Consider the following 12,336-nt stretch of genomic DNA (forward strand, 5'->3'; position numbering starts at 1 on the left):
CCCTGAGGGATCAGTGTTAGACTCCGATGCACCACAGCAGGTTTACTGTATTCCTTCGGCCATCATATTGACGATGAAACACAGAAATTGCATCGGGAATCAATAGAAAATTCACAATGCCGATTTATATTGACGAGAGTAACGTTTCGGGCAGTCTGGTTTTTTGGTTCTTCCCTGGGGGCTCAGTGTTAGACTCCGATGCACCACAGCAGGTTTACTGTATTCCTTCAAACATCATATTGACGATGAAACACAGAAATTGCATCGGGAATCAATAGAAAATTCACAATGCCGATTTATATTGACGAGAGTAACGTTTCGGGTAGGCTGCTTTTTGGCTCTTCCCTGAGGGATCAGTGTTAGACTCCGATGCACCAAAGCTGGTTTACTTTATTCCTTCGACCATCATATTGACGATGAAACACAGAAATTGCATCCGGATTCAATACAAAATTCACAATGCCTATTTATATTGACGAGAGTAACGTTTCGGGTAGGCTCCTTTTTGGCTCTTCCCTGAGGGATCAGTGTTAGACTCCGATGCACCAAAGCAGGTTTACTGTATTCCTTCGACCATCATATTGACGATGAAACACAGAAATTGCATCGGGAATCAATAGAAAATTCACAATGCCGATTTATATTGACGATGGTAACGTTTCGGGTAGGCTGCTTTTTGGCTCTTCCCTGAGGGATCAGTGTTAGACTCCGATGCACCACAGCAGGTTTACTGTATTCCTTCGACCATCATATTGACGATGAAACACAGAAATTGCATCGGGAATCAATAGAAAATTCACAATGCCGATTTGTAATGACGAGAGTAACGTTTCGGGCAGTCTTGTTCTTTGGTTCTTCCCTGGGGGCTCAGTGTTAGACTCCGATGCAGCAAAGAAGGTTTACTGTATCCCTTCGACCATCATATTGACGATGAAACACAGAAATTGCATCCGGATTCAATACAAAATTCACAATGCCTATTAATATTGACGAGAGTAACGTTTCACAGTATCTGTTATGTAACTCTTCCCTGGGGGCTCAGTGTTAGACTCCGATGCACCACAGCAGGTTTACTGTATTCCTTCGACCATCATATTGACGATGAAACACAGAAATTGAATCGAGAATCAATAGAAAATTCACAATGCCGATTTATATTGACGAGAGTAACGTTTCGGGTGGGCTGCTTTTTGGCTCTTCCCTGAGGGATCAGTGTTAGACTCCGATGCACCACAGCAGGTTTACTGTATTCCTTCGACCATCATATTGACGATGAAACACAGAAATTGCATCGGGAATCAATAGAAAATTCACAATTCTGATTTATATTGACGAGAGTAACGTTTCGGGCAGTCTTGTTCTTTGGTTCTTCCCTGGGGGCTCAGTGTTAGACTCCGATGCAGCAAAGCAGGTTTACAGTATCCCTTCGACCATCATATTGACGATGAAACACAGAAATTGCATCCGGATTCAATACAAAACTCACAATGCCTATTTATATTGACGAGAGTAACGTTTCGGAGTATCTGTTTTGTAACTCTTCCCTGGGGGCTCAGTGTTAGACTCCGATGCACCACAGCAGGTTTACTGTATCCCTTCGACCATCATATTGACGATGAAACACAGAAATTGCATCCGGATTCAATACAAAACTCACAATGCCTACTTATATTGACGAGAGTAACGTATCGGAGTATCTGTTTTTTAACTTTTCCCTGGGGAGTCAGTGCTAGACTCCGATGCACTACAGCAGGTTTACTGTATCCCTTCGGCCATCATATTGACGATGAAACACAGAAATTGCATCGGGAATCAATAGAAAATTCACAATGCCGATTTATATTGACGAGAGTAACGTTTCGGGCAGTCTGGTTTTTTGGTTCTTCCCTGGGGGCTCAGAGTTAGACTCCGATGCAGCAAAGCAGGTTTACTGTATCCCTTCGACCATCATATTGACGATGAAACACAGAAATTGCATCCGGATTCAATACAAAATTCACAATGCCTATTTAGATTGACGAGAGTAACGTATCGGAGTATCTGTTTTTTAACTCTTCCCTGGGGGCTCAGTGTTAGACTCCGATGCACTACAGCAGGTTTACTGTAATCCTTCGACCATCATATTGACGATGAAACACAGAAATTGCATCGGAAATCAATGGAAAATTCACAATGCCGATTTATATTGACGAGAGTAACGTTTCGGGTAGGCTGCTTTTTGGCTCTTCTCTGAGGGATCAGTGTTAGACTCCAATGCACCACAGCAGGTTTGCTGTATTCCTTCGGCCATCATATTGACGATGAAACACAGAAATTGCATCGGGAATCAATAGAAAATTCACAATGCCGATTTATATTGACGAGAGTAACGTTTCGGGCAGTCTGGTTTTTTGGTTCTTCCCTGGGGGCTCAGTGTTAGACTCCGATGCACCACAGCAGGTTTACTGTATTCCTTCAAACATCATATTGACGATGAAACACAGAAATTGCATCGGGAATCAATAGAAAATTCACAATGCCGATTTATATTGACGAGAGTAACGTTTCGGGTAGGCTGCTTTTTGGCACTTCCCTGAGGGATCAGTGTTAGACTCCGATGCACCACAGCAGGTTTACTGTATTCCTTCGACCATCATATTGACGATGAAACACAGAAATTGCATCGGGACTCAATAGAAAATTCACAATGCCGATTTGTAATGACGAGAGTAACGTTTCGGGCAGTCTTGTTTTTTGGTTCTTCCCTGGGGGCTCAGTGTTAGACTCCGATGCAGCAAAGCAGGTTTACTGTATCCCTTCGACCATCATATTGACGATGAAACACAGAAATTGCATCCGGATTCAATACAAAATTCACAATGCCTATTTATATTGACGAGAGTAACGTTTCGGAGTATCTGTTTTGTAACTCTTCCCTGGGGGCTCAGTGTTAGACTCCGATGCACCACAGCAGGTTTACTGTATTCCTTCGACCATCATATTGACGATGAAACACAGAAATTGCATCGAGATTCAATAGAAAATTCACAATGCCGATTTATATTGACGAGAGTAACGTTTCGGGTAGGCTGCTTTTTGGCTCTTCCCTGAGGGATCAGTGTTAGACTCCGATGCACCACAGCAGGTTTACTGTATTCCTTCGACCATCATATTGACGATGAAACACAGAAATTGCATCGGGAATCAATAGAAAATTCACAATTCTGATTTATATTGACGAGAGTAACGTTTCGGGCAGTCTTGTTCTTTGGTTCTTCCCTGGGGGCTCAGTGTTAGACTCCGATGCAGCAAAGCAGGTTTACTGTATCCCTTCGACCATCATATTGACGATGAAACACAGAAATTGCATCGGGAATCAATAGAAAATTCACAATGCCGATTTATATTGACGAGAGTAATGTTTCGGGCAGTCAGGTTTTTTGGTTCTTCCCTGGGGGCTCAGTGTTAGACTCCGATGCACCACAGCAGGTCTACTCTGCTTTTTGGCTCTTCCCTGAGGGATCAGTGTTAGACTCCGATGTACCACAGCAGGTTTACTGTATACCTTCGACCATCATATTGACGATGAAACACAGAAATTCCATCGGGAATCAATAGAAAATTCACAATGCCGATTTCTATTGACGAGAGTAACGTTTCGGGCAGTCTGGTTTTTTGGTTCTTCCCTGGGGGCTCAGAGTTAGACTCCGATGCAGCAAAGCAGGTTTACTGTATCCCTTCGACCATCATATTGACGATGAAACACAGAAATTGCATCCGGATTCAATACAAAATTCGCAATGCCTATTTAGATTGACGAGAGTAACGTATCGGAGTATCTGTTTTTTAACTCTTCCCTGGGGGCTCAGTGTTAGACTCCGATGCACTACAGCAGGTTTACTGTATCCCTTCGACCATCATATTGACGATGAAACACAGAAATTGCATCGGAAATCAATGGAAAATTCACAATGCCGGTTTATATTGACGAGAGTAACGTTTCGGGTAGGCTGCTTTTTGGCTCTTCCCTGAGGGATCAGTGTTAGACTCCGATGCACCACAGCAGGTTTACTGTATTCCTTCGGCCATCATATTGACGATGAAAAACAGAAATTGCATCGGGAATCAATAGAGAATTCACAATGCCGATTTATATTGACGAGAGTAACGTTTCGGGCAGTCTGGTTTTTTGGTTCTTCCCTGGGGGCTCAGTGTTAGACTCCGATGCACCACAGCAGGTTTACTGTATTCCTTCAAACATCATATTGACGATGAAACACAGAAATTGCATCGGTAATCAATAGAAAATTCACAATGCCGATTTATATTGACGAGAGTAACGTTTCGGGTAGGCTGCTTTTTGGCTCTTCCCTGAGGGATCAGTGTTAGACTCCGATGCACCAAAGCTGGTTTACTGTATTCCTTCGACCATCATATTGACGATGAAACACAGAAATTGCATCGGGAATCAATAGAAAATTCACAATGCCGATTTATATTGACGAGAGTAACGTTTCGGGTAGGCTGCTTTTTGGCTCGTCCCTGAGGGATCAGTGTTAGACTCCGATGCACCAAAGCAGGTATACTGTATTCCTTCGACCATCATATTGACGATGAAACACAGAAATTGCATCGGGAATCAATAGAAAATTCACAATGCCGATTTGTAATGACGAGAGTAACGTTTCGGGCAGTCTTGTTCTTTGGTTCTTCCCTGGGGGCTCAGTGTTAGTCTCCGATGCAGCAAAGCAGGTTTACTGTATCCCTTCGACCATCATATTGACGATGAAACACAGAAATTGCATCCGGATTCAATACAAAATTCACAATGCCGATTTATATTGACGAGAGTAACGTTTCGGGTAGGCTGCTTTTTGGCTCTTCCCTGAGGGATCAGTGTTAGACTCCGATGCACCAAAGCTGGTTTACTGTATTCCTTCGACCATCATATTGACGATGAAACACAGAAATTGCATCGGGAATCAATAGAAAATTCACAATGCCGATTTATATTGACGAGAGTAACGTTTCGGGTAGGCTGCTTTTTGGCTCTTCCCTGAGGGATCAGTGTTAGACTCCGATGCACCAAAGCAGGTATACTGTATTCGTTCGACCATCATATTGACGATGAAACACAGAAATTGCATCGGGAATCAATAGAAAATTCACAATGCCTATTTATATTGACGAGAGTAACGTTTCGGAGTATCTGTTTTGTAACTCTTCCCTGGGGGCTCAGTGTTAGACTCCGATGCACCACAGCAGGTTTACTGTATTCCTTCGACCATCATATTGACGATGAAACACAGAAATTGCATCGAGAATCAATAGAAAATTCACAATGCCGATTTATATTGACGAGAGTAACGTTTCGGGTAGGCTGCTTTTTGGCTCTTCCCTGAGGGATCAGTGTTAGACTCCGATGCACCACAGCAGGTTTATTGTATCCCTTCGACCATCATATTGACGATGAAACACAGAAATTGCATCGGGAATCAATAGAAAATTCACAATGCCGATTTATATTGACGAGAGTAACGTTTCGGGCAGTCAGGTTCTTTGGTTCTTCCCTGGGGCTCAGTGTTAGACTCCGATCACCACAGCAGGCATACTGTATTCCTTCGACCATCATATGGACGATGAAACACAGAAATTGCATCGAGAATCAATAGAAAATTCACAATGCCGATTTATATTGACGAGAGTAACGTTTCGGGTAGGCTGCTTTTTGGCTCTTCCCTGAGGGATCAGTGTTAGACTCCGATGCACCACAACAGGTTTACTTTATTCCTTCGACCATCATATTGACGATGAAACACAGAAATTGCACATCGGGAATAGATAGAAATTTCACAATGCCGAATTATATTGACGAGAGTAACGTTTCGGGCAGTCTTGTTCTTTGGTTCTTCCCTGGGAGCTCAGTGTTAGACTCCGATGCAGAAAAGCAGGTTTACTGTATCCCTTCGACCATCATATTGACGATGAAACACAGAAATTGCATCCGGATTCAATACAAAATTCACAATGCCTATTTATATTGACGAGAGTAACGTTTCGGAGTATCTGTTTTGTAACTCTTCCCTGGGGGCTCAGTGTTAGACTCCGATGCACCACAGCAGGTTTACTGTATCCCTTCGACCATCATATTGACGATGAAACACAGAAATTGCATCGGGAATCAATAGAAAATTCACAATGCCGATTTATAATGACGAGAGTAACGTTTCGGGTAGGCTGCTTTTTGGCTCTTCCCTGAGGGATCAGTGTTAGACTCCGATGCACCACAGCAGGTTTACTGTATACCTTCGACCATCATATTGACGATGAAAGACAGAAATTCCATCGGGAATCAATAGAAAATTGACAATGCCGATTTATATTGACGAGAGTAACGTTTCGGGCAGTCTGGTTTTTTGGTTCTTCCCTGGGGGCTCAGAGTTAGACTCCGATGCAGCAAAGCAGGTTTACTGTATCCCTTCGACCATCATATTGACGATGAAACACAGAAATTGCATCCGGATTCAATACAAAATTTACAATGCCTATTTAGATTGACGAGAGTAACGTATCGGAGTATCTGTTCTTTAACTCTTCCCTGGGGGCTCAGTGTTAGACTCCGATGCACTACAGCAGGTTTACTGTATCCCTTCGACCATCATATTGACGATGAAACACAGAAATTGCATCGGAAATCAATGGAAAATTCACAATGCCGATTAATATTGACGAGAGTAACGTTTCGGGTAGGCTGCTTTTTGGCTCTTCCCTGAGGGATCAGTGTTAGACTCCGATGCACCACAGCAGGTTTACTGTATTCCTTCGGCCATCATATTGACGATGAAACACAGAAATTGCATCGGGAATCAATAGAAAATTCACAATGCCGATTTATATTGACGAGAGTAACGTTTCGGGCAGTCTGGTTTTTTGGTTCTTCCCTGGGGGCTCAGTGTTAGACTCCGATGCACCACAGCAGGTTTACTGTATTCCTTCAAACATCATATTGACGATGAAACACAGAAATTGCATCGGGAATCAATAGAAAATTCACAATGCCGATTTATATTGACGAGAGTAACGTTTCGGGTAGGCTGCTTTTTGGCTCTTCCCTGAGGGATCAGTGTTAGACTCCGATGCACCAAAGCTGGTTTACTTTATTCCTTCGACCATCATATTGACGATGAAACACAGAAATTGCATCCGGATTCAATACAAAATTCACAATGCCTATTTATATTGACGAGAGTAACGTTTCGGGTAGGCTGCTTTTTGGCTCTTCCCTGAGGGATCAGTGTTAGACTCCGATGCACCAAAGCAGGTTTACTGTATTCCTTCGACCATCATATTGACGATGAAACACAGAAATTGCATCGGGAATCAATAGAAAATTCACAATGCCGATTTATATTGACGATGGTAACGTTTCGGGTAGGCTGCTTTTTGGCTCTTCCCTGAGGGATCAGTGTTAGACTCCGATGCAGCAAAGCAGGTATACTGTATTCCTTCGACCATCATATTGACGATGAAACACAGAAATTGCATCGAGAATCAATAGAAAATTCACAATGCCGATTTATATTGACGAGAGTAACGTTTCGGGTAGGCTGCTTTTTGGCTCTTCCCTGAGGGATCAGTGTTAGACTCCGATGCACCACAGCAGGTTTACTGTATTCCTTCGGCCATCATATTGACGATGAAACACAGAAATTGCATCGGGAATCAATAGAAAATTCACAATGCCGATTTATATTGACGAGAGTAACGTTTCGGGTAGGCTGCTTTTTGGCTCTTCCCTGAGGGATCAGTGTTAGACTCCGATGCACCAAAGCTGGTTTACTTTATTCCTTCGACCATCATATTGACGATGAAACACAGAAATTGCATCCGGATTCAATACAAAATTCACAATGCCTATTTATATTGACGAGAGTAACGTTTCGGGTAGGCTGCTTTTTGGCTCTTCCCTGAGGGATCAGTGTTAGACTCCGATGCACCAAAGCAGGTTTACTGTATTCCTTCGACCATCATATTGACGATGAAACACAGAAATTGCATCGGGAATCAATAGAAAATTCACAATGCCGATTTATTTTGACGATGGTAACGTTTCGGGTAGGCTGCTTTTTGGCTCTTCCCTGAGGGATCAGTGTTAGACTCCGATGCAGCAAAGCAGGTATACTGTATTCCTTCGACCATCATATTGACGATGAAACACAGAAATTGCATCGAGAATCAATAGAAAATTCACAATGCCGATTTATATTGACGAGAGTAACGTTTCGGGTAGGCTGCTTTTTGGCTCTTCCCTGAGGGATCAGTGTTAGACTCCGATGCACCACAGCAGGTTTACTGTATTCCTTCGGCCATCATATTGACGATGAAACACAGAAATTGCATCGGGAATCAATAGAAAATTCACAATGCCGATTTATATTGACGAGAGTAACGTTTCGGGTAGGCTGCTTTTTGGCTCTTCCCTGAGGGATCTGTGTTAGACTCCGATGCACCAAAGCTGGTTTACTTTATTCCTTCGACCATCATATTGACGATGAAACACAGAAATTGCATCCGGATTCAATACAAAATTCACAATGCCTATTTATATTGACGAGAGTAACGTTTCGGGTAGGCTGCTTTTTGGCTCTTCCCTGAGGGATCAGTGTTAGACTCCGATGCACCAAAGCAGGTTTACTGTATTCCTTCGACCATCATATTGACGATGAAACACAGAAATTGCATCGGGAATCAATAGAAAATTCACAATGCCGATTTATATTGACGATGGTAACGTTTCGGGTAGGCTGCTTTTTGGCTCTTCCCTGAGGGATCAGTGTTAGACTCCGATGCAGCAAAGCAGGTATACTGAATTCCTTCGACCATCATATTGACGATGAAACACAGAAATTGCATCGAGAATCAATAGAAAATTCACAATGCCGATTTATATTGACGAGAGTAACGTTTCGGGTAGGCTGCTTTTTGGCTCTTCCCTGAGGGATCAGTGTTAGACTCCGATGCACCACAGCAGGTTTACTGTATTCCTTCGACCATCATATTGACGATGAAACACAGAAATTGCATCGGGAATCAATAGAAAATTCACAATGCCGATTTGTAATGACGAGAGTAACGTTTCGGGCAGTCTTGTTCTTTGGTTCTTCCCTGGGGGCTCAGTGTTAGACTCCGATGCAGCAAAGAAGGTTTACTGTATCCCTTCGACCATCATATTGACGATGAAACACAGAAATTGCATCCGGATTCAATACAAAACTCACAATGCCAATTTATATTGACGAGAGTAACGTATCGGAGTATCTGTTTTTTAACTTTTCCCTGGGGAGTCAGTGCTAGACTCCGATGCACTGCAGCAGGTTTACTGTATCCCTTCGGCCATCATATTGACGATGAAACACAGAAATTGCATCGGGAATCAATAGAAAATTCACATTGCCGATTTATATTGACGACAGTAACGTTTCGGGCAGTCTGGTTTTTTGGTTCTTCCCTGGGGGCTCAGTGTTTGACTCCGATGCAGCAAAGCAGGTTTACTGTATCCCTTCGACCATCATATTGACGATGAAACACAGAAATTGCATCCGGATACAATACAAAATTCACAATGCCTCTTTATATTGACGAGAGTAACGTTTCGGAGTATCTGTTCTTTAACTCTTCCCTGGGGGCTCAGTGTTAGACTCCGATGCACTACAGCAGGTTTACTGTATCCCTTCGACGATCATATTGACGATGAAACACAGAAATTGCATCGGGAATCAATAGAAAATTCACAATGCCGATTTACATTGACGAGAGTAACGTTTCGGGTAGGCTGCATTTTGGCTCTTCCCTGAGGGATCAGTGTTAGACTCCGATGCACCACAGCAGGTTTACTGTATTCCTTCGACCATCATATTGACGATGAAATACGGAAATTGCATCGGGAATCAATAGAAAATTCACAATACCGATTTGTAATGACGAGAGTAACGTTTCGGGCAGTCTTGTTCTTTGGTTCTTCCCTGGGGGCTCAGTGTTAGACTCCGATGCAGCAAAGCAGGTTTACTGTATCCCTTCGACCATCATATTGACGATGAAACACAGAAATTGCATCCGGATTCAATACAAAATTCACAATGCATATTTATATTGACGAGAGTAACGTTTCGGAGTATCTGTTTTGTAACTCTTCCCTGGGGGCTCAGTGTTAGACTCCGATGCACCACAGCAGGTTTACTGTATTCCTTCGACCATCATATTGACGATGAAACACAGAAATTGCATTCGGATTCAATACAAAACTCACAATGCCTATTTATATTGACGAGAGTAACGTATCGGAGTATCTGTTTTTTAACTTTTCCCTGGGGAGTCAGTGCTAGACTCCGATGCACTACAGCAGGTTTACTGTATCCCTTCGACCATCATATTGACGATGAAAAACAGAAACATCATCGGTAATCAGTGGAAAATTCACAATGCGGATTTACATTGACGAGAGTAACGTTTCGGGTAGGCTGCTTTTTGGCTCTTCCCTGAGGGATCAGTGTTAGACTCCGATGCACCACAGCAGGTTTACTGTATCCCTTCGACCATCATATTGACGATGAAACACAGAAATTGCATCGGGAATCAATAGAAAAATCACAATGCCGATTTATATTGACGAGAGTAACGTTTCGGGTAGGCTGCTTTTTGGCTCTTCCCTGAGGGATCAGTGTTAGACTCCAATGCACCACAGCAGGTTTACTGTATCCCTTCGACCATCATATTGACGATGAAACACAGAAATTGCATCGGGAATCAATAGAAAATTCACAATGCCGATTTATATTGACGAGAGTAACGTTTCGGGCAATCAGGTTTTTTGGTTCTTCCCTGGGGGCTCAGTGTTAGACTCCGATGCACCACAGCAGGTTTACTGTATTCCTTCGACCATCATATTGACGATGAAACACAGAAATTGCATCGAGAATCAATAGAAAATTCACAATGCCGATTTATATTGACGAGAGTAACGTTTCGGGTAGGCTGCTTTTTGGCTCTTCCCTGAGGGATCAGTGTTAGACTCCGATGCACCACAGCAGGTTTACTGTATTCCTTCGACCATCATATTGACGATGAAATACGGAAATTGCATCGGGAATCAATAGAAAATTCACAATACCGATTTGTAATGACGAGAGTAACGTTTCGGGCAGTCTTGTTCTTTGGTTCTTCCCTGGGGGCTCAGTGTTAGACTCCGATGCAGCAAAGCAGGTTTACTGTATCCCTTCGACCATCATATTGACGATGAAACACAGAAATTGCATCCGGATTCAATACAAAATTCACAATGCCTATTTATATTGACGAGAGTAACGTTTCGGAGTATCTGTCTTGTAACTCTTCCCTGGGGGCTCAGTGTTAGACTCCGATGCACCACAGCAGGTTTACTGTATTCCTTCGACCATCATATTGACGATGAAACACAGAAATTGCATCGAGAATCAATACAAAATTCACAATGCCGATTTATATTGACGAGAGTAACGTTTCGGGTAGGCTGCTTTTTGGCTCTTCCCTGAGGGATCAGTGTTAGACTCCGATGCACCACAGCAGGTTTACTGTATTCCTTCGACCATCATATTGACGATGAAACACAGAAATGGCATCGGGAATCAATAGAAAATTCACAATTTTGATTTATATTGACGAGAGTAACGTTTCGGGCAGTCTTGTTCTTTGGTTCTTCCCTGTGGGCTCAGTGATAGACTCCGATGCAGCAAAGCAGGTTTACTGTATCCCTTCGACCATCATATTGACGATGAAACACAGAAATTGCATCCGGATTCAATACAAAATTCACAATGCCTATTTATATTGACGAGAGTAAGGTTTCGGTGTATCTGTTTTGTAACTCTTCCCTGGGGGCTCAGTGTTAGACTCCGATGCACCACAGCAGGATTACTGTATCCCTTCGACCATCATATTGACGATGAAACACAGAAATTGCATCGGGAATCAATAGAAAATTCACAATGCCGATTTATAATGACAAGAGTAACGTTTCGGGTAGACTGCTTTTTGGCTCTTCCGTGAGGGATCAGTGTTAGACTCCGATGTACCACAGCAGGTTTACTGTATACCTTCGACCATCATATTGACGATGAAACACGGAAATTGCATCGGGAATCAATAGAATATTCACAATGCCGATTTATATTGACGAGAGTAACGTTTCGGGCAGTCTGGTTTTTTGGTTCTTCCCTGGGGGCTCAGTGTTAGACTCCGATGCAGCACAGCAGGTTTACTGTATTCTTTCGACCATCATATTGACGAAGAAACACAGAAATTGCATCGAGAATCAATAGAAAA

The sequence above is a fragment of the Schistocerca cancellata genome, chromosome 10, assembly GCF_023864275.1.
Source record: "Schistocerca cancellata isolate TAMUIC-IGC-003103 chromosome 10, iqSchCanc2.1, whole genome shotgun sequence".
Classification (NCBI taxonomy): Eukaryota; Metazoa; Arthropoda; class Insecta; order Orthoptera; family Acrididae; genus Schistocerca; species Schistocerca cancellata.